The sequence below is a fragment of the Pundamilia nyererei genome, unplaced genomic scaffold, assembly GCF_000239375.1.
Source record: "Pundamilia nyererei isolate P.nyererei 1_Seehausen unplaced genomic scaffold, PunNye1.0 scaffold00008, whole genome shotgun sequence".
In the NCBI taxonomy this organism is placed as follows: domain Eukaryota; kingdom Metazoa; phylum Chordata; class Actinopteri; order Cichliformes; family Cichlidae; genus Pundamilia; species Pundamilia nyererei.
The window spans coordinates 4,632,320-4,655,565 of NW_005187409.1; the positions used below are offsets into that span (position 1 = coordinate 4,632,320).

General features: G+C 40.8%; 2 protein-coding genes across 4 annotated transcripts in view; one reads left to right on the forward strand and one right to left on the reverse strand.

The window, feature by feature from the left end:
• Nucleotides 1-23,246, forward strand: part of macrod1 (mono-ADP ribosylhydrolase 1) — a 142,406-nt gene that overhangs the window by 39,117 nt on the left and 80,043 nt on the right. The gene's annotated exons all lie outside the window — the stretch shown is intronic.
• flrt1b (fibronectin leucine rich transmembrane protein 1b) overlaps nucleotides 1-23,246 on the reverse strand; it is a 29,104-nt gene that overhangs the window by 5,038 nt on the left and 820 nt on the right. The window contains exon 2 of the mRNA XM_005723072.2: nucleotides 484-1,571. The gene's annotated coding sequence lies outside the window, so the exon portion shown is untranslated. The remainder of the gene's footprint in view (nucleotides 1-483; nucleotides 1,572-23,246) is intronic.

Sequence of the window (23,246 nt, forward strand, 5' to 3'; positions counted from 1 at the left end):
CCTCTCCTCCCCTGTTTCTATCTCTCTAATCCTCTTTTATCGTTTCCTCTTCAGTCGTCCGTTGATTCCTGCACACTGAGATTGGATCAATCGGCTCTCCGCTTCCTCTCCTGTCCTCTCCTCCACTGCAACTTAGTTTCTGTTTTTCATTTAGATGCACCTCTCCCCCAAATCTCTTCCTCCTCCACCACTCCCGTCTCTTTCTTACTCCCCCGGCATTCTTGCCTCGGCATCCCCTTTCCGCTCCCTTGTGTTTTTTTTGTTTTTGACCCCCCACTTCCCACAAACATTTTAATCATGTTCTGAAGTAAAGGAGCACAGAGCTGGTGTGTGTTTTCTAGTGTCTTCCTTCCTATCCTGTAGCTCAAAGCAAGATGTAAGTGTAGTGTTCCTCACTGTGATGAATGAAGTGTACGTGCGTGCGTGCGTGTGTGTGTGAAAGGTCTGATCGACCCAGGATGTGATTGCCAAGGGCTTGCTCACCTGTTCAGTGTCTGTGCCTTTCACGCCCGCCGCAGCCTTGTTTTTCTCTATCAAGGATTTGTGGAGGGGAGTATTAGTGTTTATATGGGTTATTGAGGATGTTGCTGTGGATCTCTGCGTGTTAGCACAATTTCACAGTCTCCTTCGAATCGTTCAGAAGTGTAGCCTCTTTCCTTCGGGCCGTTGAATCTTCCTCAGCTTGGGTGAATGATGATAGGGATGATGATAGCCTGTACTCCAGGGCTCCACAAGTAGCAACACCAGCATGGCTCAAAGCCGCCTCGGCATCCACATTTGTGTCTTCTTTGTGTGTGTGTGTGTGTGTGTGTGTGTGTCCTGCTGTCAAATTCTCTCTCTCTTGGTAAGGGGCTTTTAGGCCTGCCAACTCAAGTCATCTTCAGCAAGTGTCCAGAGGCCTAATTCTGAAACAGCCACCCCCCCCCCACACTCAAATGCTACAGTTGGGCAGACAGTCAGAAGATGGTTGTGGGCTCAAGGGTCCTTCTTCGAAGTCAAAAGCGACCCTGGTTACTCATGCAGGCAGTGGGTCATGCAAAAATAGTACTGTACCGAGCGGCACTTGCTTCAAATAGACAGGTAGGGGTTTTAATAGATGATTGGCGCGAGGAAAATGAGAATAAGTATGCTTTTCACAGCTCGGAAAAATCCAACAAAGTGTCCTTGATCTGTTATTAGAGCTGTACTATAACAATTATTACAACATGCCACTTCACGGTTCAGTGATAGTAATGAGCACTTTTTAAGGCAGTGATGGACAGGCTGGCCTCAGTAAGAGTGCCGACTGTATGAGCAGGATTCAAGGGAAAAGCTCCTTTCTCCTTCTCCCTCAATTTCAAGCACTCTCTCCTCTGTTAAATGTTTGATCACTTCCTTCTCAGTTCACACAGATCATCTTCAGCAAAGCCAGATGACAGCATGTATTGTATACCGTCCGCTTTAAGAAGTGCTGTGATGGGCTGGCTCAGTGTGAAGAGTTGGTGGAAATGGACAGCCTTTGTATCCTGAAGGTAGACTTCACTGGTGTCGACTTCAGCAGGACAGCTGGCTGAGTGTTAGTGAGCGCCGACCTGAAAAGAGACAGCAGGCAAGAGTAGTATTAGAGGCTTCATTTGGAGATGCATTTGAGCAACGAGGTAAAATCTGTCTGATACAATGGGCCATTTGTAACACATCAGACGTGAAAAGAGAGTGCACAACAAGGAGGATTAAAGGTCACTGATTCAGTTCACGACACTCTTTACAAATTTTGGATTACTGTATGATGCTAATGGAACCAGAGACATTATAATAGAGAGCCAGAGAGACGTGGCACAGATTTTGATGGAAGATCGCTTCAAAAGATGGATGGATGGACAGTGCTGTCTACAAGCCTTTTGTTTCAAAATGTAACATGCAAATGCATGCACAACAAATGTAGCTGCATAAATACAGCTTAATCAAAATAAGTGAGCCGCGTGTTAATGATGATGGTGACACTTGTAGAAGTTATGCTAAAATATTTCAAGATGTGCCAAGAATTAAGACTGAGTCTTCTGAAGTAACGTGTCTTAGAAGCTCCATAAAATACATTATGTCGTTGGCTTTGGGGCCAAGAGAGTCACTTTAAGTCATTCGTGTATCTACATTTTAACGAAAGCCTCTTAAGTTTGAGTCTGCTTGTAGTTTTTAACTCTTATTTTAAGCGATGTTAAAAGCTTCATTTTCTTAACCACTGGAGCTTGTCACAGCTGTTTTTGGGTGAGAGGTGGGGTAATAACCACTCTATCACAGGACACAGAGAGACAGAAAACCATTCACACTTAGACATATGGCCAGTTTAAAATCACCAACCTTAAACTAATTTAAAGAAATGGATTCTGGTTAATAAAGGGAAATTGTTCTCATAAATCTGTTGTGGTAATGATCATAGAGTTTATTATATTTCCACAAAAAGAATATTTTAAATATTGGCTTAATGCTTAATGTGCCGTAAATGAAACATCTTCTAATATATCTTCATTTGTTACACCTGTTTTGTGTAAATGATGCCACCATGTGCTGTTGAGTCTTAATGTTGGCACAATACAGAATCCTAAAAGGTACAGGCTAAATAATTATCCCCATCTGAATGGTTATACCTCTTAAAATTAAGTACCTCGTGAAAATACTTCCTGAAGGTCACCACTGCATATGCACAGCACTGTGCTCCCAGTAGACACAAACCTCCCATTAAGGTAACTCCATATTTTATATCTGTGTTTTTTTATGTTTTTTCTCTTCAGACAAATCTTTTGAGCTTTTATTAACCATCACGCACTAAGTGCCTGTATCTTATGTGCAGAATCAAACCCCCAGTGAACACTGGTTTTAGAGATATAAGGTTTTCATCAGGCATACTGAGTGTACAGAGACAAATTCATCAAGGCCATTAACTGCTCTGCTGCTCACATTCGCCTCTTCCCTTCATCCCAAAGTAAGTAGACTACATCGCCAACTGGGAAATTATCATCCAGTTTGCTTAAACACAAATAGAGACAAATAAAGGCGTCCTCATTTTCATTTTCAAAGGACACACACTGCAGCTGAGAAGAACTTGGTCAACAGGCTTATGTCTGTACTCCTGTACATCCTCGAGGGCTGTTAAAAGCTGTGCACTCAGGGCGATGGTGTACAAGTTTTTGTTTCCCATGTGATGTAACTGGTTCCACAGATGGAAACTGGATGTGCAGTTCAGTGAGGTGTTTGGCGAGATAAATGATCCTTTTTATAGGACATCTTCAGATTGATATCCAGTTGATGCCTAGTAAACTTATTCATATGTGCAGACTGTGGCTAACTCGCATAATGAAAATCAAGCGACGTGGGGCAGAATGATAAAGAGGCAGTGTTTTTGCCAAATGTGTCGACTTTGTTATTGGCATTAAGGAGAAATGAGATAATGGTCTAAGCAAGGACTTGGTGCGGTACTCATTGTTATTCAGTTCATTTGTAATTTGTTAAGGTCTAACAGTTTGCATTTTTGGACTTTAAAGTAGCTACAAAAATAAACACTAATTGGATGTCATCAGTCACGTATTAACAGCAGATGTCACCTTTAATAACGTGAACTGTCATTTTAAAGCTAGTCGCTTTACTTAGCTATAATTTCTGAGCCAACTACTCTTAGACTCTGCACTAATCTTTGCATACTGCAGGCAAAACGTCTGCCTGCACTGGACAAGAAGTGACTATTGAGCATCAGCAGCATCTCCACAGCTCACTGCCATTGGTCATTAGACATCAATATGTGAAGCTCTATCTGTGTGATGTCAAGACTGTCCTTAAAACTTTTTTTGATGGAAGCAAGCCTAACTAGTGGGAGTGTGATGGGAGGACGGCAGACATAAGGAGCATCTATCAGAGCAAGGAGCTTGGAGGCAAAGTACATGCTAGTCATTTGGCAGAGTATGAAAACGGCTGTTTGTCAGAGTTTTGAGGAAGATTAGAGAAAGTTTCACCAAGGTAATGACTTTTGTTAGTCATAACTGCTTGAGAACATTAGGGAAATTGCAGCACTTTTCAAAGGAAATCCGTCTAAAAATAACCTTGTAGAAAGATGTTACACAAAACACGAATGGACACACTTTGACATGGAGTCACAATGATAAAGAAGTTCAAGTGTTTTCGTTTATTTCCTCTTTCATGTGGTTTCATTCCTCTGATGTAAACATTTTCTAGAAATGCACTAATTAGTGGTAGAATATAAAATTATGATAGAAAAGAGAGGTCAGCTGTTTCACTGTTAAGTCATTGAATGATATGAGGTGGGATCAGACCTTCAATATCAGGCAATGAAAATGGAAAAATGAAAACTACTCTTCGAGTGATAGTGAAGGTTGAAAAGGTCTGATGAAAACAAGTAAGCGAACGTCAGATAACAAGTTCTACCTTACTGAAATAACCATCATGTTTCAAAAGGGACTGCGTTTTCTTTGAAGGCAAAGGTGTCTAGTGTCAGGTTTGCATATCGCTTTTCTTCTTGGTCTGCAACCACTCTCCAATCAGTTGATGAATGCACATTTTTCTGTTGTTGATGGCGGTTATCATGGGGTCACTGACTGGTGACCCTGGAGACTAGGATTTGGCAGTAGATTTTAGAATGACTGCCAGCAACTACTTGCAACTATTCTGGGAGCATTTGTTTTTCCCTAGCAACCGGTAGTTGCCAGGTGGTCTACAACTAGTCTCTGGATGAAACACGCCTTAGCTGATTAGTCAAAAAGTTAATTTAAAACACTTTTCTTAATCTTAACTGATAGCAGATTTTGAGTTTAGGACCATGTGTTGGATAAAACACTTCAAACCATATCTGATATGCTCATTTCCAGTTCCATATTTTCATTCTGGGACTCTACTGAGAGGTCAAGAAAGCCCAAATTATCTTGTGCTAAGCTGTGGTGCAGCTTACATTCTTTCCCTTTTAGCTATTTTTCTTCTAACTAGCTACCCCTTGTACACCAGAAGTTTGTAGGTTAAGTGGGTGGCGCTGTGTTAATATAGGTTTTAGGTTGCAGTTTACTAAATTTACAATTACGCTTTATTTCCTCAGCTTTTCGCCTGTAGAAAGGTTATATATAGAAAGCAAACTGATGTCTGCTATCGTAATATTATTTCTTCTAATGTTATATCATCCTCTTTACATAACATGTCACACTGTCACTGAAACAAAGAAGCAGTTAAAAAGAAAGCAGTAATCCATATCGTGTGCTGAGGTCAAAAACATTTCTGACTGACCCTTCACTCCATGTCTTTTCTGTTGTACTCGATTTTTTTTTTTTTTGTCTTTTTGCATAACAGAGACCGGAGAGAACATCTCGTTCCTCAGGGGGACAGAAGTCACTCAGCTCTTGTGAGCCAGTCTACAACAACTGTGTAGCCTACAGGCAGGCAACAGTATGTGACTTTCACTGTGGCATCTGTGCTGTTCAGACGCTCTCACTCCTCTTTCCTTTGTGTAGTAATAAGCAGATATTAGTGTTTTATATTTCTTTGTTTGGTGCAGAGGCTTATAAAGAAGGCTAGAGATAATAAAACTGCATAAACCAATAAGTGTGATTCTGTACAGATACTGCATCCACATCTGAGCTCAGAGCGACTGAAGACTACAACAAAACAAATCTTTTTACGTTGTGGATACTTTTATGTTAAAGTAAAGTGTACAGATGAACAGTAAAATGATTCGTGTGACTACAGATGTACAGATGGTGGTAACATATGTGCATGAATACAGCCAGAGCATTCGCATGTGCATTGTTAGTGGTCACCTTGTACGATTTGCGGTTGGAAGCTATAACGAGTGGTACTACAGCTGTTTTTGCTGGCATATTCATTTGTACTGACATGAGGTTCAGAAAGAGGAAATGGTGACATTGAGGCTAAGTAGCATGATAAAAAAAAAAACAACAACAACCCCAAAACCTTTTCCAAATCCTCCTCCAGATGACCTTCTAGCTGCACTGTCACAAATCTGACACACTGTAGTGGGGGTGGCAGGAAATTGACGATATCAAATCTCCATTTCCATCCACCCTTTGCTCCATCAGGCTGATCAGAATAATTGGGAAAATGGAAAGCAAAGAAAAGTGACAGCTGTGATACTTGGCAGTTTGCTCGCTCTGTGCGCCGGAGTGAGCTAGGACAGAGGAAGTGAGGAAGTAGGAGTTAGGGATTAATAGTTGCGGGGCTGGGGACCAAAGTCTGAGTACTTTGTAATCATGTGGCTGTCTAACCCCAGTGTTAGCGAGGTTGATGAGCATGTGTCCCTGCTGACACACACTCTCTCCATATCCACTCTGCTGAATATTAATATGGAAAAGAGAATTCCTCTGAGCCCCATTGTCAGACGGCCTATTGTTCTCTGCTGGCCTCCGCCAGGGCGCGCGTGTATGTGTGTGTTTTAGTATTAATGCGTAACTTGGTGTCTACATTGTGTGCTTATGCATATTAAGGCCATGTATTCATTGCAAGCGTGCGCTTGCTGCAGCAGAGCAGCCGTTAAAGCGGCAGTTGGGGAGATGAGGGGTGTGTTTGCAGCCCGCCATGGCCAATAAAGACAACTGGCCTGAGAACACTTGGACTAGCCATCAGGGCCCAACACTGGCAATTATTTCACCTAGAGGCGCTATCAGTAAAATGAACACTCTCATTAAAACCGTGTCCACATGTGTGTGCATTTAAATGCGTGTGCGCACACCCAAGTCAATTTAGAGACACGGCAAATATATGGCAACACAACTGCTCGTCTTTCAATCAAAGGGTAATGTGCTGTTTATGATGTTTTGACTGCGGTTGTGTGCTTGCGCACATGAGTATTTACATACTGAGTTCTCTCGGCGTGCCCATGTGAGCACACGCGTGAGCGTGTACGTCTGTGTTAGCTGTGTGTATGCATCTGTATGGATTTATGTGTGTGAGTGTGTGACTGTTTAACTACCCCACACACGTAACCTCCCCATCTCTGCCTCCCCGTTTCTCATTTACTGAGCCAGCGCCAGTGAGAAGGAGTGTGGGGAAACGAGAAAACAAGTGATAGGAGGGGGAGGAGAATGAGAGATGGTGAAATAGAGGCGGAGAGGGAGGTGAGGAGGGTATAGGTTTATACAGGGAAAAAAAATGAAGTGAGGCTGGAGTAAAAGGGAGAAAGAGAGCAGGGACGGCAGAGAAGAGGGGAAGATAGAGAAGCAGGAAGATGGGGGGAAAGAGAAAGAGGCAGAGGAGGAGGCAGCAGATTTATGAAGCCATTGGAATGTAATTTGGAGGCAGAAATTACTGTCAGCCTGTGCAAGGTTTAAAGTCAGTGAAGCCTGAATCCAGGCCCTGCCTCTGTGTGTGTGTTTGTGTGGCAAGTATCAGACAAATGGATAGCAAATGTGATGCAGAGTAATACCACAGAAGCTCCGCAGTTACTTGTCATACACAATGAATGCAGCGTGTAAGTGTTTATGCACACGCACGTTTTTTACAACTACTCCATGCATGAGTGACATGACTGTATGGCATCAGAACACAACCCAGCATTCATATTTAACAGCTCATATTTCATCGATGCTTGAAGACACAGATACACCCCCGCACGCAAACGCGCACACACACTTGCACAAACACAGGCGCTGAATTCTTGTCAGGCTCCGAAGGCCATGACTCCGGCAGAATCAGTCGAGGGTGTCGACGTGGACAGAACGAAGGCTGGAGGGAGCTGAGCGGGAAAGAAAAAGACAGAGAGCGTGTCAAGGATAGACAGAGAGAAAGGTAGAGGTGGGAAATGAAAAAGATAGAGGGGGAGAGAGAGGGAGAGACTCTAAGAGGAGCTAAAAAGAAGAGCGAGAGGGATGTGACTAGCTTTCTAACGCAGCAACACACAGCTTCCATTTAGCATGAGAGGGAGGGGCGGAGAGGGAGAGAGATGAGGGAAGCGACAAAGCAGGAATAATCAGCAAACATCTAAAGGGAGGGAAAGGCTCAATACAGTATATTTTTTCTGATCTGGCATTACTTTGACAGTTAGTTGTAATGCACACACTTGGGGTTGGCTCTATTTTTGCTGCTAATTTCTACACGGACTTCTCATCGATTAGTTGCAGTGAGCACAAAGGGCAAGCAGTTGAGGCTGGAGTTATTTTTGAAATATTATCCTTTTGACAACACTTTCCTTAAAAAAGAAAAGAAAACCAATACAGTGTTAGTCTGCCCCTCAATGCTTCCTGACCTCCTTAAACTGCCTGTGGCTCTCAGCCCAAAGCCCATTTGTTTGTACTGAAGAAGAACATCTTTAAAACTGCAAATAATTAGTGCATTTGCTGAGGATTACATGGCAATGTATGCGCTTCTATTGAGGGAAAGCACTCTTTATTTTAAAAAGCGTTACCTCCAATAGTATTGTATTTGTATTAATGAGGATCGTTTATTGACATTGGAATGATTCCAATCTACCTCCTCCTTCTCCCAAATTCATCTAAAAAAAGAAATTTAGAAATAAAAGAAAAAAGCCTCCCCTGGTAATATTGGAAGTCCATTACTGGCTTGATGCAAAGCTTGGTGGGCATCCCTAGTCCGAATAGATGAAATGTGGACTTGCATTGCCTAATGCTGCAGTCACACTTGGGGAAAATAGCGGTTAGAGACCACAACATGACAGAAATTATTGTGACCGTGTACAATGAACTTAAAATCTCTGAGTCAGTCTCCAGTCTGAGATCGAATGGGGTCACAAACAATTACGTGGAATCTGTTTGTGATAATATGGTGATTAGCTGTTATTAATACAGCAAATATGGCAAATCTGTTGCCGTCAGTGTTGCAAATGTGTTATTGTCAGATATTAAATTTCATATTAACTACCGGAAATTCAGAAATTGCTCCACAAATAGTGACGACGGTTTAGCTGCAAAATTAACTAGGCGCTCAGTAACCTTCCTTTTATGCAGGAATACAACCAGAATACAACTAGCTGCCAACCCACTGAGTCGAGCCTCCTGTAGATATGTGTGGCAGATGCTTTCATTGAACTCGGATTGACTGCAATGTACTGGATCAGTTCAGTTCAATGTATTTATTTGAAAGGGAAAATGCAGTTTAACGTAATTCCAGAACAGAGCACATAAAACTGCTGTGCTGCACATCGAATTTAAGTCTGCTACTAATTTCCAGCACTTGTCCCTTGTTGGGCTTTTACATTAGTAATGCACAAGCAATATTTACAACTTTCAGTTAGATAAAACCATAATAAACATGTACAGATGGTGATGGTCAGTCTGAGAGTCTAAGTTGGACTGTGATTGTTTAGCGACCTGTGCAAACACCTTGTGATCAAAAGTGGCTGCCGCAGCGATTTGCAATTGGTTTCCGACAGCAAAGAAAATCTGACACAGTCACCCGACAATTACAGATTTTCCTCTAAAGGCAGGAAGTTACCATCCTCTCTTTTACTTTAGTGAGACTGAGTCACAGACTGGAGCTTTTTAGGACATTTTCCAGATATGAGGTACAAAATGTAACTAAAATTCAGAAGGTTCAGCAATAACATGAAATTGACTTGTTTCATTCACTCAGAAATGGAACAAAATGTTTGTACAGAGATCCAAGTGCAGTAGTTTAGCGCTGTGATACAAGAGTTTATGCGTGACAATAATGAAAATCTCAATTTTATTGCTTACATAGTTGATTTCTCTTGTGTAACAAAACTTATATTTTCTTTGTTTCTTCTTCTGTTGTTGCAAAATGAAATCAGTGAAATGTCAGTCTTTCTTTGTGCTGCTTTTTGTTTTGGCCATTTCAAGCTGAGGACTGAATCCCTCACTGCATAACTGCAGGAATGTGAAGCAGTGCTCTGAAAATTACAACACGTTTGTCGTTGCACACATGGAGAAGGGGGAAAAAATGTCACACTTCTGATAAATGTCAAGACAAATGTGTTTAACACAGTGACGGGGTAAGATCAGCTTCTTAAAGCAGATCAGTGCTTGGGTGGTTTACGCACCACCCAGCTGCTCCCCTAAAATGGATGCCTCTGAAACACACAGACACACAAACACACAAAGTTCTCCAGATCTTTTCCACACTTTCTGAAACGAACGTCGACACCGTCACCCTCTGTCTCTCTTCTTGCTCTTTTGGCCTGTGGACTGACTTTCTCGCTGACACACAAACGCATCAGCTCTCTATTCTTTTCTCCTCGTTGCCAGTGATAACGAAAGCAGCACCATTATGCACTGTGACAACACTACCTCCCACTTACTCTTCAAGGCAGTTCATACCACAGTACAAACTCTGTTTCTGTCTCCGCCTGCTTCCCTCCATCTCCCTCCTCTCACTCAGAATAGTGTTGAGGTCAATTAGCTCTGAATTTGCTTATACACTTGGCTGACTGCTTCAGGATGCTGGAAGGTGTTAAGGAGCATCTGTAGATTATTTAAAAGGTTTTCAAACAGGTTTTTTTTCTCTGACATCCATCCCCTTTAACACCTTCTCCTACTGTTTGCTATTTATATGTTTCTACATTTTTTTTTGGTCTCTCCCTTTCTTTCTTTATCTTAGATTTTCTCTCTTTGTTAAGTAAAACTAAACTTTTTGCATTATTACTTTATTACAACAGATGGGTAAAGTTATTGTTATGTAAATGAAGCAGTTTTCTGCTAAAGTTTCAACACCTCTAGATTAACTTTGAAAAAAACAAACAAAAACCCCCAGATTTAAGTTTATCTATCTTTGTTTTAAATTCACAGACGATAAATTGAGTGTGATCTTTGAGTTATCGTGGTTTAGTAGTGATGCAAATGGATAACTTGCCATTTGTAGGAGTTTCATAAATGATGAAAACTCCACCGATCAATCACGATCGTCACATTGTTATCGCCACAGGCCAAAGATGGAAAAGCCACCAGCATCATTAAGGGGACAAATTATGCTGGCTGTCTGGACTGGTCCAACCTCAGTCGTGTGTGGCTGTGCTGAGCGGGGGCTATCCCCTCACGCCTGAGAGGATATGGGGCCGAAATGGTGCGTTATTTCCAGTTTATCCTTCAGAATATACTTTGGACAGAAATTTACAAGGCAAGATAATAAACGTTGGATCTTTGCATAACTGCTTGACTGTCTTGGTGTATGCCTTGGTGGTGTATACGTTTTGTATGCCCCATCACATTTGTTGATACTAATTAAAGTTGAAATTTAGCCATTTTTTTTAAAAAAGTATTAAAGTTATCTTAAAACACCATATGCAAGGTACAACATACATTAACATATTTTTTTCTCCAGCGTAACTGGAAGATGAGGATCTTACTGGCTCAGAAACAAAAGCCACCTTAATTACTTAACATTTATATAAATATATGCTAGCTTAATCTATAATTATATAGCATTTAATGTATCAGTAGTTTTTTTTTATTGTATTGATCCTTTAAATCTCAAAAATGATCCAATAACTAAAGCTTTAAGGGAGTAAATGCTTCTGACCCGTGCATGCTGCAGGTAACCCTGTTGTCTGCCTTCAGCAAAGGTAAAAAAAAAAGTTTGTGGCAAACTGGATAAATGATATTTATTTCAGGTTCATAATTCAGTTGTGCTGTCACTGGGTTTGGGAGCAGGTGGAATAGACTGAATTTTCTTCACAATTTAAAAAAAAAAAACTCAGCAAGTGTTTTCGTGCACTTTTATTAGCACTTTAATGTGAAAATACTGAGTGGAAATAGAAAATACTCATCAATGAGGCTTCAGTTCGCCTCACCAGTGAACACGATTAATGGAAACATCATTAACGGCCCTAACAGACCAGCAACCTGCCCAACAGATTTTTCTTTTTTTTCCCCCCTGACAGATTCAAAATTTCAAAGACCGACAATGATGTTATTGACAACAAAATTTAAGAGGTTTAAGTTTTTTAAAAAAAATCTTAACAATAGTCTGTACACATAATTAATCTCGTATCGATTTAAGGGCTATAAATCTAAACTAATCTGGCAACGTATAGCCTGAGTAGCCGAGTATTGTTTACTCACAACTTAACTTAATTACATTTTTAGTTCATTATTTTACTTCACTTTCGTTTATGAATCAGCTATCAATTATAGCTACATGTCTGCAATTCTTACATAGAGGAAATGTTGTGTAATTTTTTTAAATAAAGCCAGCAGCATCCATCTGCCAAGTGTCCGTGATATTGGCGAGGTGAGTTGTCTGCACTGAGTCCAGGGGGTACTAAAGGGCCACAGCTACCCTGGTGTCTCTAAAGAAGTATCTGCTGTTGTTGCAGTAGACGTGGGAGCTGTCATACTTATGAAAATAAAGCTAATAATTTTGTTGGGGTGATTTTGTTAGTACAATAAAGGAACTACATCCGAATTTCATTATAGGATCTTTGGTTGCATTATGATTAGTGAAATAAATCTCATTCTATCAACATTGATGTCTTTAATATGGGTCAGCCCTACCTTTCATGTGCAGGTCTATTCATTTCAGGCCAGGTTATTGATGGTTTATTAGGTGGGATGTTAGTAAAGCGTGAAAATCGAAGACAAACTTTCTAAATTCAATCCTTTGCCGTCTGTGTCTGTCTGTGTGTGGTTAAAATGTTTCTTGCTGTGCATTCTTTCCTTCCCTGTACGACTCCTCCTCTGCTTCTTCTGAGCAAAAAGGACAAAACTCCAGCGGTGATAAGCTACTGAGAGGCAAGCAGTGCAAATGGGAAATTTCAATAGATGGGTCCCAAAACCTTCTGTTGAGAGGGAGAGAAAAGATGAAAAAAAAGGAATGAAAGGAAGAGGATAAAGAGGAAAGATGGAAGAGGGGGAGCGTCGATGGAGGCGGACAGGGAGACAAAGTGAACTATAGAGTTTTTGCCCTGGAGGAAGCCGGTATCCAAAGAGAGAATGAACGGCAGAGGAGGCAGTAAACAAGACTTTGAGAGAGAGCGCTGCTGAAGAGGGGAAAAGAAGAAGAAGAAGAGGAGGAGGAGAAGTTGGGTCGCGATGGACTAGAGAGTCTAGGAGGGGAGCTGCAAAGGGACGACAGGAGTGGAGATGAGAGACGTGAAGAAGATTGGTTAACACACACACGCACAACAAAACACAAACTCTCACACGACACCCAGAGTGAAGGTGTTTTGCATAAATATGGTGCGAATAATGAAAACGCTGGCGGGTTCATTTTAAACACAGCAGCTAATAATTAAAGCAGTCAGACCTCACACTATGGGGCTACAAAGACAGCACACAGATTTTTATGCATAAGCGGTAAATAAACTGTATTATCTCTCTAGGGGCTCTCTGAGGGCTGCGGCCTTGGGTCCTTGCAATATATTCACATCGCTGTGAGCTTGAGCCCAGCTAATTCACCCACCCGCTCTACCTCCAATTAGGGTTAGACAGATACGCAGCCTTAATGATGAGTTTTCTTATTCCCTGACTGAAGTTGCTCCTATCCCCAAAGTCCTAGCCTTTCAATTAAAATTTGATCATTTTTAACGGCAAAGTGAAAACTCAGATTTCAAATGATTCACAGGACAGAAGCCTTCCATAACTGTAATTAGACGGCGATACACAGAAAAGCCAGTGAAAACCTCACAGATGAAGGCTTTTAGGTGGGTTGGCAGCTCCTTAAGGAAGGGTGAGGCAGGTTTCATTGCAGGTTTTTACAGACTGACACCCTTGAAGCTATGAGTAACATCCTCCCACGCCATGTTGGAGTGATTTCTCTGCTCAGCCATCTGCAATAAAGCAAAAATATTCCTAAAAACATATTTAGACCGAGGCCTCCGTCACGTCGGCAGTGGACGATGCGACCTGGCTGGTGCCTGAATGAAACATAAACAGCTTTAATACCGGCCTGTTACGCTGGCCTAACACTGTTCTCTATCAGCACAGGAGGAATGCATCAAATTTATACGCTCAGAGAAACTGCACACCAATCTGCCTGCAGTATAATGTGCCAGGAGATGCTATGATATACCCCGACTCTCAGCAAAACACAAAATGCAGCCCTGCATACACACACATCGTCTTGTGACAGTACGTGGATAAATTGTGCCATTAAATATGATTGAGGGGTTTTCCGTCTCTCTCTCCATCTCTTCCTGTCTGTGTCTCGCTCAGAATGAGGCATGCACAGGAAACACCTACAGATGGGTAATTTAAGGGCCGCACACCCTCTCACACACTCCACCAGAAGGCACTCTTAGATAGGTCACTATTACTCTCGCTAGATTGAACTTGGCACTTATGCCTTTGGAGGAGAATCCCCGGAGTCCTGTGTGTGTGTGTGTGTGTGTGTGTGTGTGTGTGTGTGTGTGTGTGTGTGTGACGGACAAAGCAAGTCATTTTTAATCCACTAATATGTGATGTACATGTGGCCTCCTGGTGGCGGGCTAAAGCTCAAATCCAGCTGACAACCTTTCCTACATTTTGCCCACCAGTGTTTTATATTACTTCCTGTCACTCTCCATTTCATTATTATTCTAGGGAAGGGGAAAAAAGGGAGCTAAACTTCTTAAAAAGAGGACCAAAAAATCCCCCCAACTTGCATGTGAAAAGTCGCTGTTGCTGAGTAAAGAGGCTGAGCTGAAAGCACTTAGAGTCTGCCAGCTGTCTGTCGTTCTGTTTTCGCTGTGTTTATCTTTGTTCCTAATTGTAAACAGACAATGAGTACACTCCAGAGAAGCTATAGGGTAATTATCAATTCTTATTCAAGCTCAAAGTCTAGTGCAACCCATGCATACCTAAGAGATCTATTGGCATTCTATTCATCAGGTCGAGCACGTATTCCTGCCACTTGTCCTTACGCTCATGCACCATCTTGTCTTGCTTTGCAGAAAGAGGAGCACTTTCTGAACATTACTAGGCATCATGACTGATGATTTCAAAGAGTGTAGCACAGTTTGACTATAACTCTTTTCTGCCATAGGCGATTAGACATATACGGCCTTGTGCACCTTGTGTTATAACACAACCAATCTCTGCTCTTTCTGGAAAACTGGTCATAAAGTCATTCACCGATAAAATGGAGGCAAAAACATCACTAAATAAGGGCAATTTATGCAAGCAAGCATGTAAAGGATAGAAATCAGATGTTTCCTACGAACTCACTTTTATTTTAGAACACTTACTGTTTGCCATTAAGCAACGAGAAACCTCGGGACAAACCTGCCAGCAAAAAAACACAGCTGGTGCAAATCTCAAAATCGAAAATTAAGCTTTTATTTTTTTTAATCTTTTTATTTTTTTTTAAGTTCCAAGTAAATTACATGCACCACATGTCATTGCAACACTAATTTCTGCTGCAGGCAGAGCACTCAGACTGTTGCAACAGATGCAAACTGTGGTGCAACTAATACGAAAGTGGAAAACGTAGACAACATTGAGCTTTTGTAACACTCGTACCTTTACACATTTTGGGTTCGTGTGAGGTATTCCTTTTTTAAAAAAATCATTTTAGATTCTCATTGATGTCACATATTGTTAGGTGTTTTGAGTAATTTGCAACACACACAAAGAAAGACTCACAGAGGGGGAAAAAAATGGAGGATGTCACCCATCGTGAAAATCCCATGTTCAGAAATGGGATGATGAATGGCTCTTGATACCCAAAGTAATCACTAAACCCTGGCCGTAGGTTCCTGATTTATTCATTAATACTTTCATACCTGTCCCTCTCCATTAGCTTTCAGAGCCTTTGATCCGAGAAGGATCAAAAAGAAATCCCTCTTTGCCTCGACTGAACTCCTCATCCAGACGATCACATCTTTGGTCTTTGCGTTTCCTTCACCACTGGGCTTATTTTCTTTACAAACATTTTCTTTCTACAATGATTTTTGACACGGTAACAACCACAATTTGTCAGAAACTTCAGCTCACAGTGATGCAGTGTGATACTTTCTAATTACCTCCCATTAACCTCCAGTAAACACGCTTAATCACAACAGTTCATCTGTGGTTTTCTTCAGCATGAGGTGCTAATGCTAATGGTAATTCTGGAGGTGTTTAACGCAGTAAGAACAGCAGAGGTGAAACCTTTTTGGCTAATTTGTTGATTAGGCGACCCACAGAAAATTATTGGCATAATTACTGTGATAATCAATTAATTGCTTCAGTCATATTTCAGGTTAAATGCCTGGATATTGGCTGGTTTGAGTGGCTGAATTGTTAGAATTTGGTCGGTTAGTTCAGAATGGGGCTTCTGGAAGTGTATCACTCCCAAATCTCAGTTTCCTGCATTGGCTTTCAGTAAAATACAGAACTGAATTCAAAATATCGCCAATCGTTTATAAATCACTAGACGGCTAGGGCTCTAAATCTATATCTGAGAGTTTAATGGACACAAAGTTGGTCTCTAAGATCTGCAAGATCCCGGTCACCTAGAAGGTTCACAGATCTGAACCTAAACAGGGTGATGAGGCGTTTTGCCTCTATGCTGCTCAACGCTGGAACCAACTACCCACTGAGGTCACATCATCTCCAACACTAGCTATTTTCAAAAAGAAGATAAAACAGCTTTATCCAGGACTACTTTACTCCAGTGTTAATTTTGTCGAAGAATAATTAGTTTATATTTTAGTCATCATCTAATTCACAAGGAGAGAAACTGTGATGAAATGTATTGGACGCGTTCTTCAATAAATAAAAACAATATGAAAATGTTCTGGAGAGACGAGATCCAATGAGAACTGAATAGGTTGTGTAGAAAGGCGGGACGAGTTTGCACGTGATCCAATCAGAAGTAATCTCCTTGTCCAGTAAGGTCAGAAGAGCACATTTGATCTGATGGTAGGGCTAGCTCCCACACTCCCTGTTTCTCATAATGACGCGACAAAATGTCAGCGCTAGGTGGAAGAGAAGAGGAGACATATGGACGCATTTTGCATTGTAGTAAAAACAAGATAAACTTTAACACTTTTAACTTTTAGTCTGCTGAATCTTTAGATTTGAAAATTTTACATTTAGTCTATAATAACCTAAAATGATCTAATAATTTAAATTATGATTAAAACTAAATCAAGATGAACACTGCTTTTAACTAACCAGATTGCTGTACCATCATCATTATTAATTTGATTATTTTGGTGTTACTCCATCTCTTCTTTTATTTTTCATTTTAATTTTGTCTCATAAGGCACCTTGAATGACTGTAGTGTTTTAAAGGTGCTAAATATACATTATAAACTTGCCTTGCCTCATTATATATGATAGCTGATTTTCAGTATTGTGTGACTTCAGACTGTTAGACGTCAGCTAGTGTAATATAAACTACACGTAGGTGTGCGTAAAACAAATTGCCCATATTTTTAAAAAATGAGTCATTTTCTCTTCCATGTCAGAGGTTATTGTTAACGAAAGCCAAAGTTTAGACTGCATGTCTGAAAACTCTCATTAAAAAAAGAAGGCACGGCTCCATTTATTGACACCCTTTGTCAAACAGCTTCTCACAGTCTTCCATATGTTCCTTAAATAAAACATCAGTGAAATTTTTACTTTTTAATAAACAGCCAGGGTTCATTGGTGCATTCCTGTCACGTCTGTTCACAGTCTCTTTATGCATAAATGAGAATTTTAATGGAACAGAACGTAGCTTATTTCTTGTTTTCTGCTGTTACTCAGCTCATTCTGCCGTTTAATCACAGGTGCCAGTATTTCTGGGGGCGCCTTTGGCTGGTGTAAAGCTAGGTATGAGAACAGTGCGGACGCTCTGAAGTCATCTCTGCTGCTCAAACAAAAGCTCATCTCTGAACTTCCCTCTGCGTGACTCCTACGCTCTCTGACCCACCTGCATCTCCCACACTCTTCCTCTGCTCCAACAAATAGACTGACGCACATACTCAGACACACACATGCACATAATGCAATATAACAGAGAATAATGCAAGGCCACTGTGTTTTTGTGCGTGTACGTTTGTCTGAAAGCATCCCAAATTGTTAAAACCTTCCCGTGTGTAATGCATCCAATGCACTGCTGTTCTTATCTGGCGTTTCTGTGAGACATACAGTATTTATTTCAGGTTATCTGGGATTTGTATTTATTATGCCTTTCCAAGACGGTTTCAGCCAAAACATTGCATTACTGGATTGTTTCAGGGCCACATAGCCTCCTACAATAGCTTGCATAGAGAATAAATGGATATATCTTGGAACAACATGTCTCGAAAAAAAAACATATAGAGCCCCGCCCCCCCCGGGTATATAGAAAAAACAATGTCCACCACAAAAACCCTCTCTATATATGTGTGTGTGTGTAATTTGATCACATGTGATTAGTGTGGTGTCTAAACAGCCCACAATCTGTCATCAGATTTGATTCACATGCCGTTAAATCCTGTCTGCTGTACTGAAACATGTGCCCTTTACCCTTTATTTTTTGACTAAGTGATAAAAGGGAAAGCAGAAGAGGGAGGTGAAATTAAAAATTTAACCACGCTGTGAATGGTAAAATAACTAATCTAGGCCTTTAAGGGAAAGCATATAACCAGCTAGTTGAAAGTTTACGTTGTACTAGCTGAGTAGTTCTACCGCCAGCTCCTGGTTTTGTTGTGATAGCTTAGATTTGATCTCAGTTCAGGCAAATAGTGAGCATGCTTATCATCACCATGTGTAAACAGTGCTACAGTTCAGTACAGTCTGTACTTTTTGAAGTTTTGAGGTCACAGTTCGGCACAATTTTCAGGAAAGCATCACAAACAAAGAAACTCAAAGAGCACCTCGATCAAAACGCTGACTGAAAGACTGAAGCCAAACATGATGAAAATCTAAATAATATGGCATCTCATCATTAAACAAATTAAACTAGACGGGCACTCAAATGTTATTGATTTATCTGGCAAATTTACAGAACGTTATCTGTAATGGGCTTTTGCTACACCTCTGCACTTTAAGGAAAATCAGCCTGGCAGTTTTTGCATAATCCTGCTGGCAGATGAACACAAACCAACCAACAGCAGAGTTAAATTTACCATCAAGACAAAATTCTAATATACATCAACACCGCCTTACTTTTTGTCAACACTGATCCATCTGTTTGAATAAACTTTATTAGAGATGTTGCTTGATTAAAATTAACTGGAGCCTTGATGCTTCTGTTCGAGGTAAGTTAGCACATTATACACGACAGAGTTTCTGCTGCTGTCATTCGTTTTGCGTTCAGTTGTTTACTACAGTGACTTTAGTCATGCTACCATGAGTCAGGAAGCGCACGTATTTATGTTCAAATAAAGCTCTTTTAGCCCAGTTGAACTCTAAACAGCATATCTCATCTTTATGTAATGAACTTCAAGAATCTGAGTCAGTTTGGGACTCTTTGATGTTTCGAAGCATCAACGTTCAACCCCTACACAAGATTCGAAGCGCTGCATGAGCATTGTATAGCTGAAAGACGACAACATTTCCAAAATGGAACTCGCTCTCTAGATTTTCTTTTATGTGGATATTATCTTTTATAATCAAAAGTCTTAAAAACAAGGAATTGGATTTGATTAAGGTGATGCAGATAACAAGTTAATACCTGATTAATAGGTTTCTAAAACAGATTTACACCACTCAGCATGTGGTTTTTCAATTAGCAGCTTTTTCTAATCAACGCTGGGGTTTTTTTTTTGGTTTTTTTTGTTAGCCTGGGACAAATATTTGCACATATGTGCTTCTGGCATGAACAACATGAGGGATCTGTACAGTACGATTGGTTGTTCTGACTTCTAAAGAAGGAGCTCAGATCAGAGTTATAGATTTTTGTCATCATCAGTTTGACTGTTTACATCTAAATGAACTTTGTGTTCTCCTCCTCGTGTTAAGAGAAGATAAAATGTGCCGTAATCATCAGTAAATTATCCTGGGTGCTGTCTCAGTCTGAGTCTCTGTAAAGCTGTTCAGGGCAGGGTTATGAAATCATTGTTTCGGGGGCGGGTTAAACTCTAAATCTGGCTACAAGTGCAGTATTTCCCACACATGTGGTGTGACTACAAAACACTAATGTGCAGGTATATGTGGAAGGCCATATATAGCAGACAACACTCTTCTGTTGGGTTGTTCTGTTTATTAGTTAAAGAAAGTGCATGTTTTAGTCCCACAGACTGTACCATTACATAAGCTTTTAAACTGCTGACAGGTGATGTGAATAACATCGATCATCTCACTAATAATAGTTTGCTGGTGTTTGTGGATGATGCCACCCACCAAGCACCAAGCACAACATCATGTGGTCCACCATACCATAAAGACTGCACGCTAGCAGGTCAAAGAATACCACAAACATCCCAAGGCATGCTCAGATAGTAAGATCTGCAGTAGGCCCAGGCATCACAGCACACCGCCAGAGGTCCCATGACTGGGGCCTGATGGGTCAGAGCTGGTTTAGAGAGGGAGCGAAGGGGACTTGCACAATATTAGACATTTACTTTTAATCTTGTAGCTGTCAGTATTGGTATATCAGCAAAAATACTGAGCTCTGTACTGTTTGTTTTTTTTTTCTCCCCCCATTTGTATTCAATGACAAGACAATTTCCGCTCTTGCTGATCAATAAAGCCCAATTTGATCTGGTTCAGTTCATCTGGTTCATCAGTTTAACTTAACCATTTACCATCCTGAGACAGCAAAAGGTTTAACATAAATAAATAAATATATAAATGAACTGTCATGAAAAGGCCACAAGCCAGCGCCGGTCAGCATGGACATCATCCATTTACTCCAATTGGGTATTGATTTGGACGGGTACCAATTCCAGTATTGAATCATTAATAAAAGGAAATGTTAACAGCATGCCAGAGTCACTCAATTATTTACATTTTGCCGTGAAACATTAATGCTGAACGTCATGATTTTAGGCTTGGAAACAAATCGACGGACAGCGGTTAATAGCGATGTAAATCTCAGTAGATGTAAGCCACAGCGCTGTAATAAAGACGATAAAGGTCGGATTTAAAAAAAATAAATACAGAATCAGAGATCATCAAAGTAGGCATGTTAGATGTGACGGTAAAATAGCCCCAGGACAGCAGACATATTACTGAGATACATGAAGCAGAGTTTTGCCACAGGGAACCGACCCAGTGCCTTGAACGTGAGCGTGCAATCACTCAGTGGTAAACTGAACAAAGTGCCACCAGGGAAATAACGTCACTCCTGATCAAAACTGTGGGTAGTTACAACCCCCAAGGTCATACTGCTGGGGTTTTATATTTAACAGTACAGAATACACTGACTGCATATTGCACAGTCTAACAAGGACGGAGTAAAGTTTGAAGGAAAATATATTACATCAACAATTAAAAGAAAAGAAAAGACTGCATGTAATATTAACCTACTAAGACCTGAACTCTTCCACAGCATGCATTTTTAATTTCTCTTTGATATTTGGGCATATTGGGGCCCGATGAATGTAAAAACAAAGAATTACCAGATTTTTTTTTTACCCTATTTTTGTTTTTAGGAAAAATAAGAGCCACGTATTAGGATATTCATTTAAAATTTCGATAGAACAGTAGCAGTATAATGTCCTCGTAAGTGGATATCAGGCCCATGTAGAGCAAAATTGAGTATTTTGGTCTAAATAACCCAAAACGTGATGTCCACATATGTGGTCGCCAGGTCCTAGGAGGTTAATAAAGTTGGAAAGCCAACAGAAGATTGTAGCTCTGCAGTTCTTCCCATCCATGTGAAACCGCTCAGAGCCTTTCATGTGATTGTTGCGGTCATGCTTTGCTCTGATAATCCCGCCTTCTCAGCGCCACGCAGAAGACAGACAAAGTTACTGGTAGAAAGCTGAGTGTTTACCAGCTAAAGGCTCAGATGTTTCCCACCCTGCTGACTAAAGGTGAACCAGAAGAAGAGTGAAATTTGGACCTAAACTCATCAGTTGGCCAGAAATCAAATAAATGCTCATGTTGCTTGGTGTGTTTCTTTAATACACTCTATTCACCCAGTAAGTTTTTTGTTCATTTCTTCAAACTTGTTGCTGTGCCCTCAGTGTGACCTGGAAAAATATGTTAATTCTAAAAAAGCAGACTTGTTGTTTTCCGGTAAATCTAATTAGCTTTATACAAATTCCCCACTGAGCCTCAACTTAATAAAGGTCTGCTAGAAAAGCCTCCACTTTAAACAGTTAATATTCAGTGGGATAACATCTAATACCCTATGTGTTGTTTTAAAGCAGGCTCTAGGATCATACTTTTTAATAATGTGTTTTATTTGCCCAATAGTAGCATCAGCAACCCGATGGCACAGCTTAGTCAACATTGCTGATACAAGACTAAAAGCTGCTTTAACATTAATCTGTCTGGAGCAATTCTTTGAGTTCAATTAGGGCTACAGAAGTGTTAACAAAAGACACATGCTGTGCAGAGCGCACTGGCATTAACATATCTTTTAACACATGTGCTGCTGAAATTTTAACAAATCCTTGGCTGAGTTTGAGGATTTGGAACAGCTAAATGTAGTTTTGGAGGTGAAAGCAGGGTCTCTTGATAGGTTGAATGATGCCTGTAGCAGATTTCAGGGAAATGAAGAATGCTGCCATTCAGGCATGGGGATGATACTAATGTCTGCCAGGCTGAGGATGCACATCTGTTCCCAGGTTTTAGATTTGAATGTTTTTTTCCTGTAATTTCCCAGTCTAAAGTGTTTTTTTTCCTCCAACCCCTTGGTTTATTGTGCTTTTCAAATGGGGGGTTATATAAGCAGCGCTCCCCTAGTGCTTTCAGATGGGTGAATAAGAGGAGATCAAAAGGGAGGCGATAGAGGAAGAGTGTCTGCTGCCTTCACCTCGTCTTTATTCTCGCCACATTCTGCCAATGCAGTTCCTTCTAACTGCATGACTTGCCCTGGATTCTCTTTCTCTCTGCCTCTCTAGGACATTACACTTTAATCTCATGTTCTGTGCTTCTCTCTCTCTCTCTTTCTCCCCCTTTGCCTGTCACTGGCCTCTTTGCCTCTCACTCCCTCTCCTTGTTCCCCTTCCATCACTTCATCCATCCATCTATCCATCTCTCCCTTTCTTCTTTAATCCCATGTTCAACTGCTCTGGCCCCGAGAATCTCATTCTAATCTGGCTGTCTCGATATGACTGCTAATCCTGTACTGTACATGCACATGGGTGTGCATGCGCAGATGTACGTTTATGTTTGCACCCAGTTAGAGATGTTAGTTAGTTTTAATGAGACGAGTTACATGACGCAACATTTTGATTGTGTGTTTTAGTCTGCTTGGTGTCCTGCGCATCATGGAGCATCAAAGCACAGAGAGCCTTGAGAGACACTGAG